The following is a 16923-nucleotide window of genomic DNA, read 5'->3' on the forward strand; positions in this document are numbered from 1 at the left end:
TACGTCAAAAGGACAAAACACGACTTAGGTACTAATGACTCCATTTTTGCTCTCAAAACAATCTGTAGGTACAGTACACAGGCTGATCTATTGCCTGCTCCTGCCATGAGGACATATCTTGTCTAGATTATCTGAATAAATCCTCAATAACAATAGAGGAATGGTTTCATCGTGCACATTTTCTAGATACAAAGACAGATAAAACTGCTACCATTTTAAAGGACCTTTAACTCTTTTTCCTATGTCTGACTGACTGGACTCTTAAAACAATGGTTTAGGACCACTTCATCTGTTCTCTTGTTGACCGTCCCAAACCAAATAGACAGACAGACCAGGGAACCACAAAGTTAAATTACTTTCCTTTTGCAGTCATTCATCTGATTCCTTTAATGAACATGCATATTTCAGGGTAAGCACATATTTTGGGGGGAAAATTTAAGAGAGAATCTGAAACTTTGCAAAGTTCTTATTGCAACAACCACCCAAAAAAAGTAGTATAACCCCTATACTGAAGTCACTAATAAATACAGCCTGCCTATATTTTTCAGTTCACATCCTAAACAACGTTACATTGTACTCTTAAAATGCTACCACTTCTCACTCTCAGGATATCATATATTCTTTGTTATGTGATGCAATTCCCATTTTTAAAATACATACAGACCCTCTGAAATAAAGCACACTACACAAATACATGTCATTTATTACCAGTGATAAGCATTTGCTTGTCATTCATAAGCATTAACATCAGTAAGCATTCTGGAAAAAAGTTCATATGGAATACCAGTTATTGAGTTTGCTTTGAGTTTTTTTAATTAAATTCTTGACTTCATACTCTGTTGATAAAAGACATGAACAGGAAGAGCATCAGCTGATTTTCCTAAACCAAATCACACTAACAATTTACCCTAGCATACTGCAGAACCCTGGAATAAAAACTGCAATTTCTTCAATGTGCATAAAAATCATAGTGAACTCATTTACTGAAAGTAGAATAGAAAGCTGTATGGAATCGGTATATTCTATGTAGAAATAACGAATTACATTTCAAATTAATTCTTGTGCAAGAAAAATAGTTGGAAACAAATAAATTGGTGTCCTAAAACTGTCGAAGAGTGAACTCATTTGGGAACTACAGCTGTTGCCCTTTAGAGATTTGGATTAAAATCCATCATTATCTTTCAGTTAATACTCTTTTCATCGACCAATCAGCAGTCATATGGTGTTTACCAACCCCGGTCACTTAACCCACTTGAATGGCCTTTGTACTTCAATACAATCAGATTACTTCTAATCTAAATGATTTGTGTCCTTTATGGGACAGATAAACACTAATCCCAAGGTTCCTAAAACATAGCAAGCCTAAACAGTGCCGGTACAGCATCCACTGTTTGTTGTTTTAATAGAATATTTCATTCAAGTTGGGAAACACTGATTTGATCACACTGACCCTGCCTTTTAGATACTCATTCCAAGTTTCTTACCTAGACAAAGAAGAAACATTTATTAGCAAACACCACCAACTAAGATATATAAAATCAGCCACAAATAATCAATATACGAACACTTAGATACTACTTTTTGATCAAATTATTTCACATGAAAAAATATTTATTCTTTAAAAGTAGACTAAGCAAGGAGGAACATTTTAAAACTCCTTGTTCGGCAAGGAGTTACACACGGTAATGGCCCACGGTCCCCAGCTCCCAAGTTAAGAAGTCCGCCTGTTCAGAATGGTTTTCCAAGGATTCAGCAGTTAAAGTGTCCTCAATCATTCCTGTTCTTCAGTTAATCTTGGGTGACACTTGGAAGTGTGAGTTTAACATCTAATTACATTTAACAGTAATACGCTTAGGCTCTGATCTCACAAATGCTTCTGCACAGGTGGATCAGCGAGCATGCAACAATCCCCCTAGGAAAGGAGGGACCCACAGATGCAAATATATTTGCATGATTGAAGCCAGGTACATCACTGTACCTGTACCTTGAAAAATACCAAAGTCATGAGCAAGAACAATTTAATACTTTGGTAGTAACCTCACGATGACAGCAAGTATGCAAGCACCTTCATGTAAAGATAGTATCCGTGTTACCCTATTATAGTCACATTCGTCAACGTGTAATTTCTTACCTAGAAAAATGTGTAACTAAAATTCCAACTCCCTACAAAACATATCACCTTGTAAAATATAACGGATCATATCCCAAGTTAAGACAGGATGAGCCTACTCAAAATTGGGTAAAACATTCCCAAAGAAAAATTAGGATGCTGGATGATCTTAATAGTATCTGTAGCTATTACCTTACACAAAGCTAAACAGCTTCACTTACCATACCTCAGCACAGGTGCTTATATTTCCTATTAACTAAAACTCTTTCCTAGTTGATGACCTAAACTAGAAAGGCCATTTTCTTATGGAAAAGAAAATGGAGAATGCGTTCACATGCAGAGGCTGCTCTGAGCAGGTGACCTCAGCCTACCTCATAGCGATGAGCGAGCTAACACACAAACAGAGAATCAGGAACCTCCACCATTGCCAAAATTCTCTTTTACAACTGAGACGCAAGCCTGACACATAAACCTTTAAAAAGCCTCCATCCAAATTTGAGTGAGGCAGATCATCCTATATCACAGCACACAGTGCAATCCCTTCATGCCCTATGAAATCTGCCATTCTGGCAGCAAGGACTTCCAGGATTATACAGTGAATGGCACATGTACTCCTTACTCTACTCTGGAAATGGCTCTTTTGGTGTTCCTTATACTTTGAGCAAGATCTCTATTACATGTTATGTAACAGCCTCCTTGAAAGATCCATCAGAAATTACAGGTTGTTTGAGATTTCCCAGAAGTTGCACCAATCTCAGAAGTGCTAGGAAAGCTTATACAATTCACTTGTGGAACTACGAGCTAACACATCACCAAATACAAAGTTTAAGAGGAGTGATCTACCTTTCCAAGAGCAGTCACCTTTGCTTTTCACTATTTTCTCAAGCTCTGCCACAACCTCAGATGGTTGCATAATTCATTGAATACTATATTTCTGTTATCTTAACTGCAGTCATGAAGTAAGCCCAAACTGCAACTGTAAAATGGCAAGTCAGTTTCTCTTCTACCGTCATTCAAAATAATGATGAGAGTCCAACACCCAGAAGCCAAAGATACAAATACAAAAATGACCTGCACAGCAGACTTCCACGATTAGACCCACTGCCAGCGCTTGCAAGAGGAGGAGTGTTATTTCTTTCCCCAGATACCTAAAAATTCCTGGACCGGCTGTCCCAAAGATGCTGGTTCCAGGATAGATTGTAAGGTCTAGAAAGACTGAAAAAAATATTTATGAATATGAGAAAGTGATCAGAAATTTGAAGGAAGAACTTGCAAATTCTACAAATCCTTAAATACTTAATGAATAAATACCAGGCAATAGCAAAACATCACCCTCTGTGAACCCCAAAATATATGTCAGAAACCCTATCTCCCATCATGGGAGTAGGTAGTAGGTAACAGTTTTCACTTACAAACTCAGTAGCTCATGGGTTAGGTAACAAACTACAAAGGTACCACATGGTTCTTTGAAGATTAATAGCAGTAATTCAAACTTCACAAGAGGGAAAACAAAGAAAAAGGATGGGACCTACAGATCTCTCAGGAGAGACCAGAACCCTCAGATGCAAGCCAGCAAAGGCCTTTGTGGCTCCACAGAGATAGGACTACAGACTAAATAAGGAATGGATGTTTTCTGGAATACGTAGGAAATGCCCATAGACCACAACAGATTCAGAATTAAATACATGTGGGTTTGTATCCACACAGATGCTACAGGTATACCTGTAATGTTACTGCACTCTTGGCAGGATGTGATAATTCTTGAACTTAAACTATGCAGCTGCACAGCAAAATAAAAAGGACCTCTCATTCCACTCCTGTACTTCACATGGCTCCTCTCAGCAATTACTGAAAGCGGCTGCCCCAACTAGAAACCAGATGATTTCTGGAGATGGAAACAAGGCTGAAGTCAGTCAGCAGTATCCCTGGTTTTTGTCCCCCCTCCCCACTCCAGAAGACACACTTAGACCATGAACCACTAAGAAGCCAGATATACCTGAGTATACAGAAACATAACTAGGGAAGCTTCAGGTGTATGAGTAATACAGCAAACTGCTGCTTTCTTCAAAAAAGTTACTTAAGTAGTCAAAGTAGCAATTTGAAAAGACCCTTCCCAAAATCCCTTGGCTAGCAAATACAATTGGCCTGCTAAGGGTTTACCAACCCCATTACTGGAATTAAATCATGCTGGAACACTATTTTTCCCGTATCAAGAAAATAGTTAGAGCTGGATTCTAAATATGTGAAACAGCTGCATTAAAGTTTGAGCAAGAAAGATTACATCTGCATTTCTACTCTTACCCGCTATTTTTATGCTTTATGGAAGAGCCACATTCCCTCCTCGCTCCAATGAATTGTATATGTGACAAGGAAGCAAACAACTATAAGTCACAGCAACATGGACTTTTATGTCCTTGCCATAATAAATGAGAAGATGCTTACGGCTGCTTTCTTCTCCAGCACACCAGTCACCTAGCTAGGGGAAACCGTTAAACAACTAGAGGTGCGATCCCATTCTAGCTTTCCACTTCATTAAGTCATACATCATTTTTACGTAGGAGTCATTGGGCTATAAATCATGTGAGGCAGAACGAGAGCTAATTAAAGGGTCAGATAAGCATAGGATTTTGCATCCTTGCATATCAAAGAGCTCTAAAATTGGCCATATTTTATATAAAACATTGTCAAATATTAAAAAGACATTTCAAGCAGGTAAATATTTTCTTCTAAGAGGTGGGCATTTCTATCTGAAAGGCATCTATATTTAGTTTCCTAGCATGGAAGCCCCACGAAACCCTGAGTCGGTCCTTTTTAGTTTTTTAGTAACAAACTTAACTCCGCCTTGCACACGTGTTGCAGTGCAGTCTCGTATACTGTCTTTGAACTTAGGTTTTTTTCCAGTTAGAGCAACCTCTTCTGAAGACAGCAATTCACAACCTAAGAAATCTCCACATGCACTAAGGCAAAGCATTAATCAAATGCACCTAAATCCAGCAGTTAAAGTTAAGTGTGAGCACTTCAGGCTACTTAGAGGATTCCCTTGCCAATAAGGTATGGCTCACTTGAGAAAAAACAATCTATTTCCTGGTACCAGATTTCTCAGTCGATGCAATTATGTAGTAAAAGATCTTCTCTGAAGGGTTAGAGGTAAATCTGATGCAGACATGTTAACTAAAATATATATCTCTCTCTCTCACAACCCAGGAGGGCTTTTAAGTACGCATAATATTACTGTGACACCTAGAGCATCTGTTAGTAGGTGAGAAACCCGTGATATCAAGGCCATATAAAAAACCAGCATGAGGATGATCCTCTTAGCTCCAAGAGCTTTTTCTCTAGAGATATGGATATATGTTTTATTTTTATTTCTTCTTCTTTTTAGTGACCTAATAATTGTAGCTACTAAAGCGTATCATCAAACACAAGAGAATTCATCTCAGAGTAATTATTAACTATATATGTTTTTAAATACGTGTATTCATCAGTCTCAATAACGTGTAACTCCAAGGAATAGTCTAGTGCTTATGCGGCAGTCCTATACTTCATTTTCATAACTTTGGTTTCCCACCAAATACCTTAAAACACAGAAGAACAATTTTTTTCTGCTCTGAATGTATACACAGGTTTGACAACTAAGCTTTAAAAATAAAGAGCATCATTCTTTTATTCTGTTGAAGGAAAAAAAAAAAAAAAGGTATGTGAAATTTTTCAAAAATACTTTTATTTCAAGCTTGACTGACTGGAAAAAGGGCTCCAAAATATTTTTATTAAAAACGGGGCAGGATCCATATGAAGATTCAAATTTTACTTGGGTATCCCAGTATCCCTGTGAGTCGTCGGCCACTCCTGCAATTTGTAGAGCTAGGCTGTAATCAGGAAGGGGAACGTTGATCAGATACACAGCTAGGTCAAATACTAAGCTCACCAAGCCAACACTGGGGTCAAGAAATTATAAAAGCCAAGAAATACAACGAGGCAGGTGTAGAGGATGATCAGGAGCGGCAAGGACGAGCAGCAGGGGCCAGGCAGGGCTGCCTGCACTCAGCCCACGAAGCCACAGTTCACTCTCCTGTGACCTGCAAACCTGAAGCATCCCAAGCAATCTCGAGGAAGTTTTTCATCTTCACACTATCCCACAAACTTTAAGAAGTATTTGGCAGTACTCCGATAAGTGAATTAAGTTCTGCCTGTGGCTTTTTGGAAAAATAAAAAATACAAATCCTAGTAACAATCATTCTAGAGAGATTCTGACAATGCTTAAAAAACCACTAATGCCCATTTTTGAAAACTAGCCCATTCAGAAATGCAAGCTGAAATGATCCTTTTAAACAAAAAAATCCTTTTGTAGCCCAAAGCCAGCTACTTCAACCTGATAAGTAATTTTAAAATATATCTGGTTTTTGCAACAAGTCATTGACATGAAAGGAATTTGAGGGTTCCTGTAAGATGGAAGAAGCAGCAGCAGTAGCAACATAACAATAAATGACAAGAATGGATTCCAAAATATATGTATAGTCAAAAATTCATAATCAAAAACACTCAAAACTTCGATGCAGTGTCATACAAAATATGATTGCCAGCTCTGTAAAAACAAAAGCCATTCCATACAAAACATCATGTTAATATTAAACACATTTATACAGCAGTAGTGTACAAAAGCAAATCTGCCAAGACCCCCATGCTCAGCATGAAACATGCTGTTGACTCGTAACTCCCCATGACAGTTCGCATAGTTATCACAACCACATGGTAAAAGAAACCTCTGAGCAACTGTGTACAAGGCAGGAAGAGGCTGTGGTCCTGCACATACAGATTACAAACCCCCCCACACTCTTGTCGACCACAGCCCTTCTGTGTCATGGCATCTGGGGTCTAATGCCAGCATGCGATTTTTAAAAAAAAATTTTAAAAAATCACCAAATCAGATCAGTATAAATCTTTTCCTCTGAACAAGAAGAAAGTTTTCCTGTCCTTGCTCAAGATCTAGACATCCACTTTAGAGATGGAAAAGAAAATTCAAATCTTTTCTTACGAAGCCACAATACAGAAATTTGATCAATATTCTAATTTACAGTTACAAAAATGAAATGCTGGGGTTTCAGGGGCCAAGCCCCAAATTAAGGTTGACATATGGGTGATTCCCACAGCCCTTCCCAAAGGGGGGTGAGTTTGCCTTCAGGCTTCCCTCCAGGGTGGTGCCGGCCCGGCAGACAGAGCCATTGGGTAAAGGAGCCCCGGGTGTCCCGCACTGAGTGACCAAAGGTCAGGTGTCTCACTGAGGGATAAAAGCTGGGACCCCTTGCAGGAGGGGCAGTGTCTGTGTGTGAGGTGGGTGCCCTGTGCAGAGTTCCCTGTTGGGGAAGGACCTCCCGCCTCCCTGGGACTGGGCTCCAGTCAGATCTGGCTGTTGTAAACGCGGGCTGTGTAGAGATTCAGTGTGTGGCTTCCTTGGTCTTATGTGTCTGGTTTGTTGACTCAGTTGTCTCCCGTCCCTTCTATGGGAGACTGCATGTCACCATTTATTCCACCCGTTGTTGGTCATGTGTTGTCGTTGTTGGGGTCAGTGGGATTGATGTCGATTATGTATAATCTGATGGACTTGTTTGTACCCCCAGTGCTCACCCATGTACTGACCCTTTTGTACCAAATACAATCTGGTTATTGGTTCATCTTTATGCTGGCTGTGTCCTTTATGCTAGGCCTGATAATTGGCAAAACAGAAAACAAAGTGAAAGGCTTCTGAAAGCTACAAGTAACACGTAAGAGAGGTCCATGGGGTTTCTTCAATAGCAGAGGTTTTTCCAGCTCTTTTAAACTGCAACAAGCCACCACCAAGTTACATGCAGAAATACTGGCTAACACAAATTCACTGAAAGAGTTAAAAACAAGCATTCCCATTTTGTCTACCTCTCTCCTCCCCATCCTATTTGAGTTACATGATAAATTGCAATTATGAAGGGGACAACTGAGACACATCAAAGTTACAGTTAGCACAGGGCACTACAACATAGTTGACAATATAACCAAATTATGAAGTTCACCACATAATAAAATTTTTACATTAGTTCTGCAACATTTGTTATTACTGATCATCAGTGCAACTTTATTTGATGCTTGCTGAAGTTTGTAAAGCTCCACTGTCTGGTTTCTTATGCTATTTTTGTAGCATTCCTGAGTTGGTGAGACTCCTCAGCATGTGGGTTAAAGACAGCAGAATTTGACTTGAAGTGTTTTCTCAAACCTGTTTGAAAGAAAAGTGTAAGAAAGCCAGTGTAGGTGGCTCTTGTCTAGCCTTTCAGGAATATCACTTGCTCCAGAGCATCTGTCACCTACCTGAAGTAAAGGAGGGGTCCCAAGTTCAGTGGATATAGTCTTATTCAAACCTAGATCCGTAAAGCTGCAGCAGTCTCAGATACTTCTAAAAGAAGAGTGATTTGCATCTTCAGAATTTATTTTATAGTTTTGCAGACAACAAATATTAATTTTGAGCAGTTTAATACTACAAAGAATAAGACAACAGCACCAAACATCCCTACCCATATGTTACTTTATATTTTTCATATTACCTATGGGACTAGCACTATTATAACTCCATTTTGGCTGCCCAAAACTGTCTATAACAAGGTTCTGCTGCTTCTGATGTCACCTGTCTAAAATAACAGGCTGAACTTCTCCAGACTGGGATCTGATGATATCTGAGCAAATCAGTGAAACACAAAGCACATCAAGCCTCTAATGCTGCTCCACATAGTACGAAGTTCGTTTCTTTAATTGTTCCAGAAGCTCCAGAAGCCAGGCTCTGGATCTAAACATTTGAAACACACTTATAAACAATTCAAGATTTACCATAATTCCTCAGGACAGAATTTAGGAGATTGTATAGCTTGCTTTTTAAAAAAAAAAAAAAAGCTAATAGGTTCTTTAAATTACAAGACCATGTTCTTCCCTCTCCTCTCAGACTGGAGATGAATAAATACAGTCAACATAAGTCATAAGAACAGCTACCTCCTGTAAAAAACCTACCTCATTTGCTGTAGAAGTTGAAAGAAAAGCAGGAGACTGCAAGAGAAAAAGATTCTCTCAAGGTTATGGCACTTGAATGCTGCAGTGCAGAATCTATCCGTATCCTGGGCTCTACCACAGAGTTGCTAGTAATGCTAGGCAAGTTGCTTAATTCAATCCTTCCACAATCACTAACTGGGCATGCCTTTTCTGGGAGCCTAACTCGATAACTGCGAGCTGCTGGATGCTCATGCTGTGAACACACACTACATCATTCCAAGTGTTGACACACCAGTCCCCACGACTCAAACTGAGCATCTAACATTACTGAAGACCTCTCCCTGTGCCAAAGCTCCCCCACCATGTCGGAAGAAAGCCATACATTTATGTCATGGAAGCGTTGCACAGATTTTTATTTTTTTTTCCCCCAATTGTGAAGCACACAGCTACTATAAGCCGAGCACCAGTGAAATGCCCACATTCTCAGAATTATGTTCAAGTGACAAGGCACTCACCAAGAGAGTCAGGAAAAGTCATTTGTCAGTAAGTAAGCGTTACCTACCCTGTGTACAAAGGCTGGCCAAAGTCCCACCGAAAACCCCCAAAATTTACTCCTGTTTATACACACCCACAGGCTCAGTTAAGGTTGTACAGACAACACTTTCTGGTCTTTCAATTTTCAAGTAGTTAACTTGGCAATTTTCAAGTTGTCTCAATGCTGTTTGATGTCTACAGTATGGGTATTCTTGCTCCTCTGATTAACAAGGGATCCAGTTAAGCATCAAACATGGTATTGACTAGGCACAGGCCCCACAAACTACCAAACATGCAGCTGTCTGGCATAGACTGCACCTGCATTGCAGATAACAGACTGCAGAAACGGACAAAGGCAGAATCTTTTTCTGTAAAGCTTTGACACCGATTTATAAGGGGTTTTCTTAGTTAGTAACATGTATTAAATAATGTAATTTTAAGAGAAAGATGAAGTGCATCTAGGCACTTACATGCATTTGCAATTCCAAGTCAAAGATTCACCATCCAATTATTAGCAGGTGGCCAAAGGAAGAAAGTTTAGACAATTTTTTTTTTTTGGTCATATGCAGTCATGCAAAGATAGAGGCTAGGTACTCCTCTGCTAGCTTGTACTAGCATTTCCATTACAAAATCCCATTAGGAGGCTCCTATCTATACCTTCTTTGGAAGTCTTGGTACACAGAGCTGAGTAAGAACTTTGAGAGTATTTACTTAGTATCTTATCCTCACTCCTCTTCCCTGGGATACATCTTGATAATGAGTCTCTATGCTCAAAAAAATTTTTTCCCTAGCTTAGGAAAACAAGCTCATTTTTAAAGCTCAAAATTATGACAGATAAAAATAAACACTGTAAAGTATAAACCAAGTCACATAAAAATCACTTCCCATTTTGAAGCATACTCTACTAACGTTGCCTGTCATATCACTGATCCTTCAACTAATTAATCTTTGAAATTGCATCAAATTGTAATAGGACTAAGGAGACCTGATAGTCTACTGTATTTAAATGGGATATACTGAGAAGTGTCAAATTAAAACTCAACAGCATGAGCTGTTAAACAAAATCTCCCACCATATGTTTAACTTGCTGGTACCTGCACAAGTATATACAGAGAGAACAACATGGCCTACAGCCATAACCACTTATGATATAAACTCATTAGATCTTACAAGTTTAGTAACGCTGAGTAGTGTTAAAGATTCAGTAGGTGGCATCCTCTGCTGGGAATCAGCACTACACCAGCCACCATTAAGTAAATCGATTATGAACCCCTCTGCATGAGAAGACACTGGTTGTAGAATGGCAGCAGTATGGCTGCTATGATGCACCAAAAGCCTCACAAAACATAACAATATCACAGCACATAAAAAAAGTATGTTTTAACATGACAATATAATTCAGTCTTTACCTCAGATTACTTTGCTCTCCTTAACTCTACCGTTTCAGACAGGTACAGAATTGTTCTTCGGTGCCTGTAGTAAGCAGTTACACAGTCTTCCTTTATTACACAAGACTTTAGGCTTTTAAGGATCGCCTTCCCTGTCACAAGTAATGGTGTGAACGCCATCATATTATCACAGAGTGGACTGGCTTTGAGCTTTGATGTTTGTTTGCAAGAGAAGACTTGGTGAGACACCTCTCAGTATGATTCAGTGAGCTGCAGGAGACGACATTACCCTACTTCACATGCAAAATGAATGACTTGGTTGCAGGTGTGCCCCAAATCCTTTGTACCTTCAGCACTGGCGTGTCTGCACCAGTTTGCAATAGAAAGCCAAGAGTAATGAAACGCTGTCCAGTACATTCCAGAACGATAGCATCTTACCAATACCGCAACCCATCATCCTGTCACATAGCAAAATCATCAGGAAAAGGTCCAAACAGCTGTGAATGAGGAGGCATAATTACGCCGATTCTGCGACACAAGAAAGTGCATATCACCTATTTGCAAACTGAAATCTATTTTATGCAGTCTCTGCATTCTAGGCAACTCACATTTTAAAACCTATGCAACACTTAAACAGAGAAGGCTATGTAATTGAAAAGAATTTCAGTGTATAAAGTGAAGTGAAAAGGACTGTAGATGTCTAAAGCTTCTACATGTACTCATGTTTAGTTATCCCCCCCTTAAACTCCCTATCATAAATGTTTAACACCAAAAACGTTGTTGTCAATAAACAAAGTGTTACTGTATGATTTCACTGAGGAATGAAGTATTAGCAATGTTTTCATAACAGCCTAACCTGCTCATATCCAAATGTTGATCAATAATATAAACAGCACAGTTTTAATGTGCCTAGATATGTATTAGCACCACCTGTCATTACAAGATCCATCTGGCAGTTTAACAGCAGCGAATTGGTAAGGTACCAATATTGATAAGCAGAGGACTGGAACTGCACTGATACAGTTAGATTGGTTTACAAGGCTTCTATTTTTACAAGCCTTGGCAGCTCAGGTTCTCTAATGAATTTTTAACATGTCAATTAATATGTTTATAGAAAGCAATGTCAGCTTTAGCTAATGCATAAGAAAAATCACAGTTGCATGCAAAACGTACAACATATGTGTTAAGATTCTACACTTTACATTTGAGAAAGTCAAAAGAATTATTGCAGATGATCTAATGAGAACACTCATCTAAAAAGGAAACATGATAAAATTGCAAAGTTAATGGGCATGATTCATCACTCTTGGAAATATTAGCTCAACTTCATGAAATGTGATGTATTTCAGGGCATTAAAAAAAAAAAAAAATGTTTTCTTTTTGGCTGTTGTGGTTTAACCGCAGCCAGTAGCTAAGCACCACACAGCCACTCACTCACTCTTCCCCCCCTCAGTGTAATGGGGAGAAGAATCAGAAAAAAAAAGAAAACTCATGGGTTGAAAGAATGGTGTAATAACTAAAAGAAAATAACAATAATAATAATAATAATAAAATATAATAATAATGTGTAACACAAAAAGAGAGATAAATGAAACCCGGGAGAAGACAAGCGATGCACAGTCAGTTGCTCACCACCCGCTGACCCATGCCCAAGCAGCGATCGGCCCCTCCCGGCCAACTCCCCCCAGTTTATACACTGTGCATGGCGTTCCATGGTGTGGAACAGCCCTTTGGCTAGTTCGGGTCGGCCGTCCTGGCCACAGTCCCTCCCAGCTTCTTGTGCACCTCCTCGCTGGCAGAGCACGGGAAACTGAAAAATGCTTAACTTAGGATCAGCACTACTTAGCAACAACTGAAACATCAGTGTGTTATCAACATTATTCTCACACTAAATCCAAAGCACGGCACTGTACCAGCTACTAGGAAGAAAATGAACGCTATCCCAGCCGAAACCAGGACACTGACAAATAGAGACCCTGGTCTCCTGTCATTAAAAACACATTATACCAAAACAAATTACCAAGTATTTTGTTATTTTTAACAACTTACTGTTGATGCCATAAATTAAGTGATGCTTACTTAAGAATATATGCTTCCACTACATGTAACTGTATTAGAATGCTAGCTACTGTTCTACAGCACTTTATCCAGTAACGTACAATGATGTTAAATGTCGGCACTGTACAGATAAAATTTTCCCTGTAATTCCCCAGTTTGCCCTGTGCATTATGTAAAATCAAAACACAGATTAATTTTAGGAAAAACATTCTTAAAAATCCTTAGGACACAAATTTTCAAAATGTTTGAAATGTTTTCTGTTAAAAACATCGTCATTTGTCAAATAATGAAAACCATAAACTTCCTATAGTAAGACTATGCACGCTCTGTAAAGTTGCGGTAAAAGGAGATATTTTACCTTTGGAAAGGACCTGTACATTTCTCACTTGTGGGCAAAATAACAATAGAGAATTGCCCTTCAGTCAGCATTTGAATTGCATCTGTAAAGCTCGGTAAGCAGAGCATCTGGTGAAAATCTACCAGCCTATGCAGCTAGAGTGATATTACGGTCACACAGGAGAGTGAAGTTCCTGTAATTCCTTCAGTTCTCTGTCCATTCATCAGCCTGAGAATAAAAGATGCAAGTGCAGTCTATGGATTTAGGTAAATTTCCCCTTTTTTAATCGAGATATTATCGCATTTAACATCTGTCTCTACCTTCAGAGCATCAGAGGTAATCGAGGATCACATCGCGTAAAATATTCACATTTGTATCTTGATGGGTGACATACATTAAATACTACAATTTTCTGAATGAAATGCAAAAGTTACAGGACTAAAATATTTATCTGATACAAGCCGACATTAAAGGAATTTCAATGGTTTTAAAGCATATAACAAAGTGACATCAGAATTTCAGAAAGCAAGCTATTCAGACTGCAAAGTCATCTTTTCTTCCAATTAACTACAGATGACCTAGGCTCTGCAGCATATTTTGGTACACTGGGGAATCTTGCACTCCAGTTCCGTACTCGGTTACATCCCAACACTGCCTGATGAATGTTTCAGGATTTGAGACTACCACAGCTGTACCATATGTCCATTTTTAAAATAACACCAATGCCTTGGTTCATAAATTCTCAAACTCTTAGAGCAAATATTCTCAAACCACAGTCCCTTGTGATAACCTGAAGAGCAATGACTGAAATGACAGTTAAGCATCTGTTATGTTTTATGCAGCAATCCTCATTGCCATTTGAAATCCTAGGACTTGCAGAGCTAATTAACAAGCCTACGCTCCCCAAAAGATTATCTTCCACAAGGCTTTTCCTGCTTTTATACCGCCTTATCCCTGAGCAACTGTATTCAAGGAGGAAGATATCCTCTCAGTTAAAACTTAGCTGAAGAAAACCAAAAAGATGGGGAAAAAAAGATGCTGACAGGCGAGAAGTGCTGGTTGAGAGACAGTGGTGCTGGTGTGAGTACATTTGTCCCTGACGAGAGATGCACCGTGCAGAGGGAGCGCAGGGGCAACAGCCAGCTCCCACTAGTGCAGAAAGAAGCAAAACGGCACAATCTCTTGACACCAGCTAGGTCTTGTTAATACTTTTAAGTGTAACCAAACGCCCGTTATATTATTCATTGGGAAGAAAACACAGAAACTTGGTAACTCAGTGAAGATACCATGCCAGAGGATTGTTTCCTTTCTAATTTCTTACCACCTTCTGGATTATTTAATCAAACAACAGAAAAAGAAGTATGACCCGTTTCATAACTCCCAGTTTCTCTTCTGCCTTCAGGGCTCACACAATCACAGCAACCCCTGCTCACTGATAAAAGTGTGAGGTACAGAAAACCCATGTGGCGAGACCAAACACCAGAAAAAAGTTTGTGGCCATGGAGGAACACCTTAGCAACCAAAAAGAAGAAAGGAAAAAGAAAAACCTTGTCCCTCCCTCTAAGCAATCTCCTGATGACCCGGTGAGTTGGAAGGACTAGCAAGATTACTTATTTGGAACAGGAGAAGCATAACCCATTCAAACTCATGTAGCATCAGCTTAGACTGTGGAGAGAGAGACACCTTTTTCTCCTTTTTAGAACTGAAGTAACAGGGCAGGGGGCAGCTGCATCCACTGGTGAGCACAACACTGCTGTGAGAGGCAGAAGCTTCAAACAGCACGTCCTCCCTGCAGTCACCAGCCTGGGTGTCTCACCATTACCCCTCATTCTGGACCTGCAGTAGCAACGTTTCATCTGCATCTGTTGCAATCACGGAGACGCATCCCCATCAATTTAAGGTTTTTACGCTACCATTCCGTATGACATTCCATTTAGATAAGAAAACTCACAGGTTCTTGCCAGTAACAGAGGACATGTTTTGCACCTAGTTTTTATAGTTTGTGAAAGGCATCACTGAAATAGCAACAGAGGATGGGAAATAAAACTATCATCTCCCTCCTCCTATAAGTAGTAGCTAGCTGCAGTTAAATGTTGGCTTTGAAGATTTATTTAAACTTTTGTGTACTCGCAGCGCCGCATTTTTCTAACTTTTCCATTTACAGACTCTTCCATTCAAGATTAACAATAGAGAGCCAGTGCCCAGAAGATTTAAAGCCATGAAAAGAGCTCCCTAGTTTGTTTAGGAGTCAAAAATCAACAGAAAGCAAACACGAGCATTCAGAAATGCACAAATATTCCGACAATTTCTCAGAAACAAGGCAATTTCTTGTCTGTACCCACAGAAAACTCAGCCTCGCACCTACCTCTCCTGTACATGCTTTGAAACAGCGTCACCAGGACTTAAAGTTTAACATTTTAGGCGTGCCACCGCCATCCACGGGCTGGCGATGGAGCCTGCGAAGCCAAGCACTTACACTCCTCACCGGTAACAAGCTCATCGAGGAGGGCTCCTTCACGGAGGCTAATTCCTCCTCTGCTGAAGAAACGTACCTTTCCCGAAGTCGTCGTGATTTACAAAACACGAAAGCCGAGCTGCGCTCACGCAACTGTTGGGTTACGAAGTCACTCGGCAGGCGAGGGAAGCGGCGCTCCGTCCAGCCCGGAGCCCAGGAGAGCCCCGCACCCTTCCGCGGGGAGAGGAACTCTTCCGCGCGTCCCTCGCGCAGCCGAAGCCCCCGACCTCGGCGGCGGCGCCTCACCTGCCCGGCGGCAAACGCCGCTGCGAGGGACGCCCGGGCGGGACCCCCGGGGGGACCCCCGGGGGGGCCCGCGCCGCCGCCCGCCGCCCGCCGCCCCCCGTTCCCCGCCGGCAAAGTTTGCGCGGCGGCGCGGGCGGGCTTGACCGCGGCTCCGGCTCTGGCCGTTGCCGGTGACCGGGCCGGGCATCGCCGGCGCGCAGAGCGCTCGCCCCAACTCCTCCTCGCCCTCCGCCGCGCCGTGACATTGGGCAAGGTCCCCGCCGGCACCTGCCGGGCCCCGGGGCACCGCCCGCCCCTTACCTCAGCCGCCGCCGAGACGCCAGGAGGGAGCGGGGCGGAGGCAGCCCCGCTCCGGCCGGACCGAGCCGAGCGCGCCCCAACTCCGCCGGCCCCCGGCGGCTGGCCCGCTGCCGCCGGCCCGGCGCATGCGTCCGCGCGGCCCCGGCGGTGCGGGGCGGGGTGCGGGCCGGGGGGGCGCGGGGCGGTCCCCGCCTCGGCGGGCTCCGGCGGGCCGCCCGCGGGGGGCGGAGAGGCCCCGGCCCCGGGGGGCGGCGAGGCCCCGGCACCTGCGGGCGCGCCTCCCGCCGGGCGGGGGCCGGGCCGGGCCCTGGCCGCGGGCTCCGGCGAGGGCGGAGCCGCCCGAGGTGCGGGCGCTGCCCCCGGGCGCCTCTCGGCGAGGGGCGAGGAAAGCGGCTGCTGTGGGGAGCAGCGCCCTCCAGCACAGCGTGTTTCG

The 16923-nt window shown here is 41.8% G+C and overlaps 1 protein-coding gene and 1 long non-coding RNA gene across 2 annotated transcripts in view; both read right to left on the reverse strand.

Moving 5' to 3' along the window:
- Positions 1–16637, reverse strand: part of ZNF385B (zinc finger protein 385B) — a 181152-nt gene extending 164515 nt beyond the window's left edge. The window contains exon 1 of the mRNA XM_074910972.1: positions 16491–16637. The gene's annotated coding sequence lies outside the window, so the exon portion shown is untranslated. The remainder of the gene's footprint in view (positions 1–16490) is intronic.
- On the reverse strand, positions 8249–9243 carry LOC141962858 (uncharacterized). The gene is made up of 3 exons (XR_012633996.1): positions 9134–9243; positions 8444–8528; positions 8249–8351 (listed from the first exon to the last, which is right to left on the reverse strand). It is a non-coding gene; the product is annotated as an uncharacterized LOC141962858 (long non-coding RNA).
- Positions 16638–16923: the final 286 nt, after the last annotated feature.

Source organism: Athene noctua, chromosome 7 (assembly GCF_965140245.1).
Source record: "Athene noctua chromosome 7, bAthNoc1.hap1.1, whole genome shotgun sequence".
Taxonomy (NCBI): domain Eukaryota; kingdom Metazoa; phylum Chordata; class Aves; order Strigiformes; family Strigidae; genus Athene; species Athene noctua.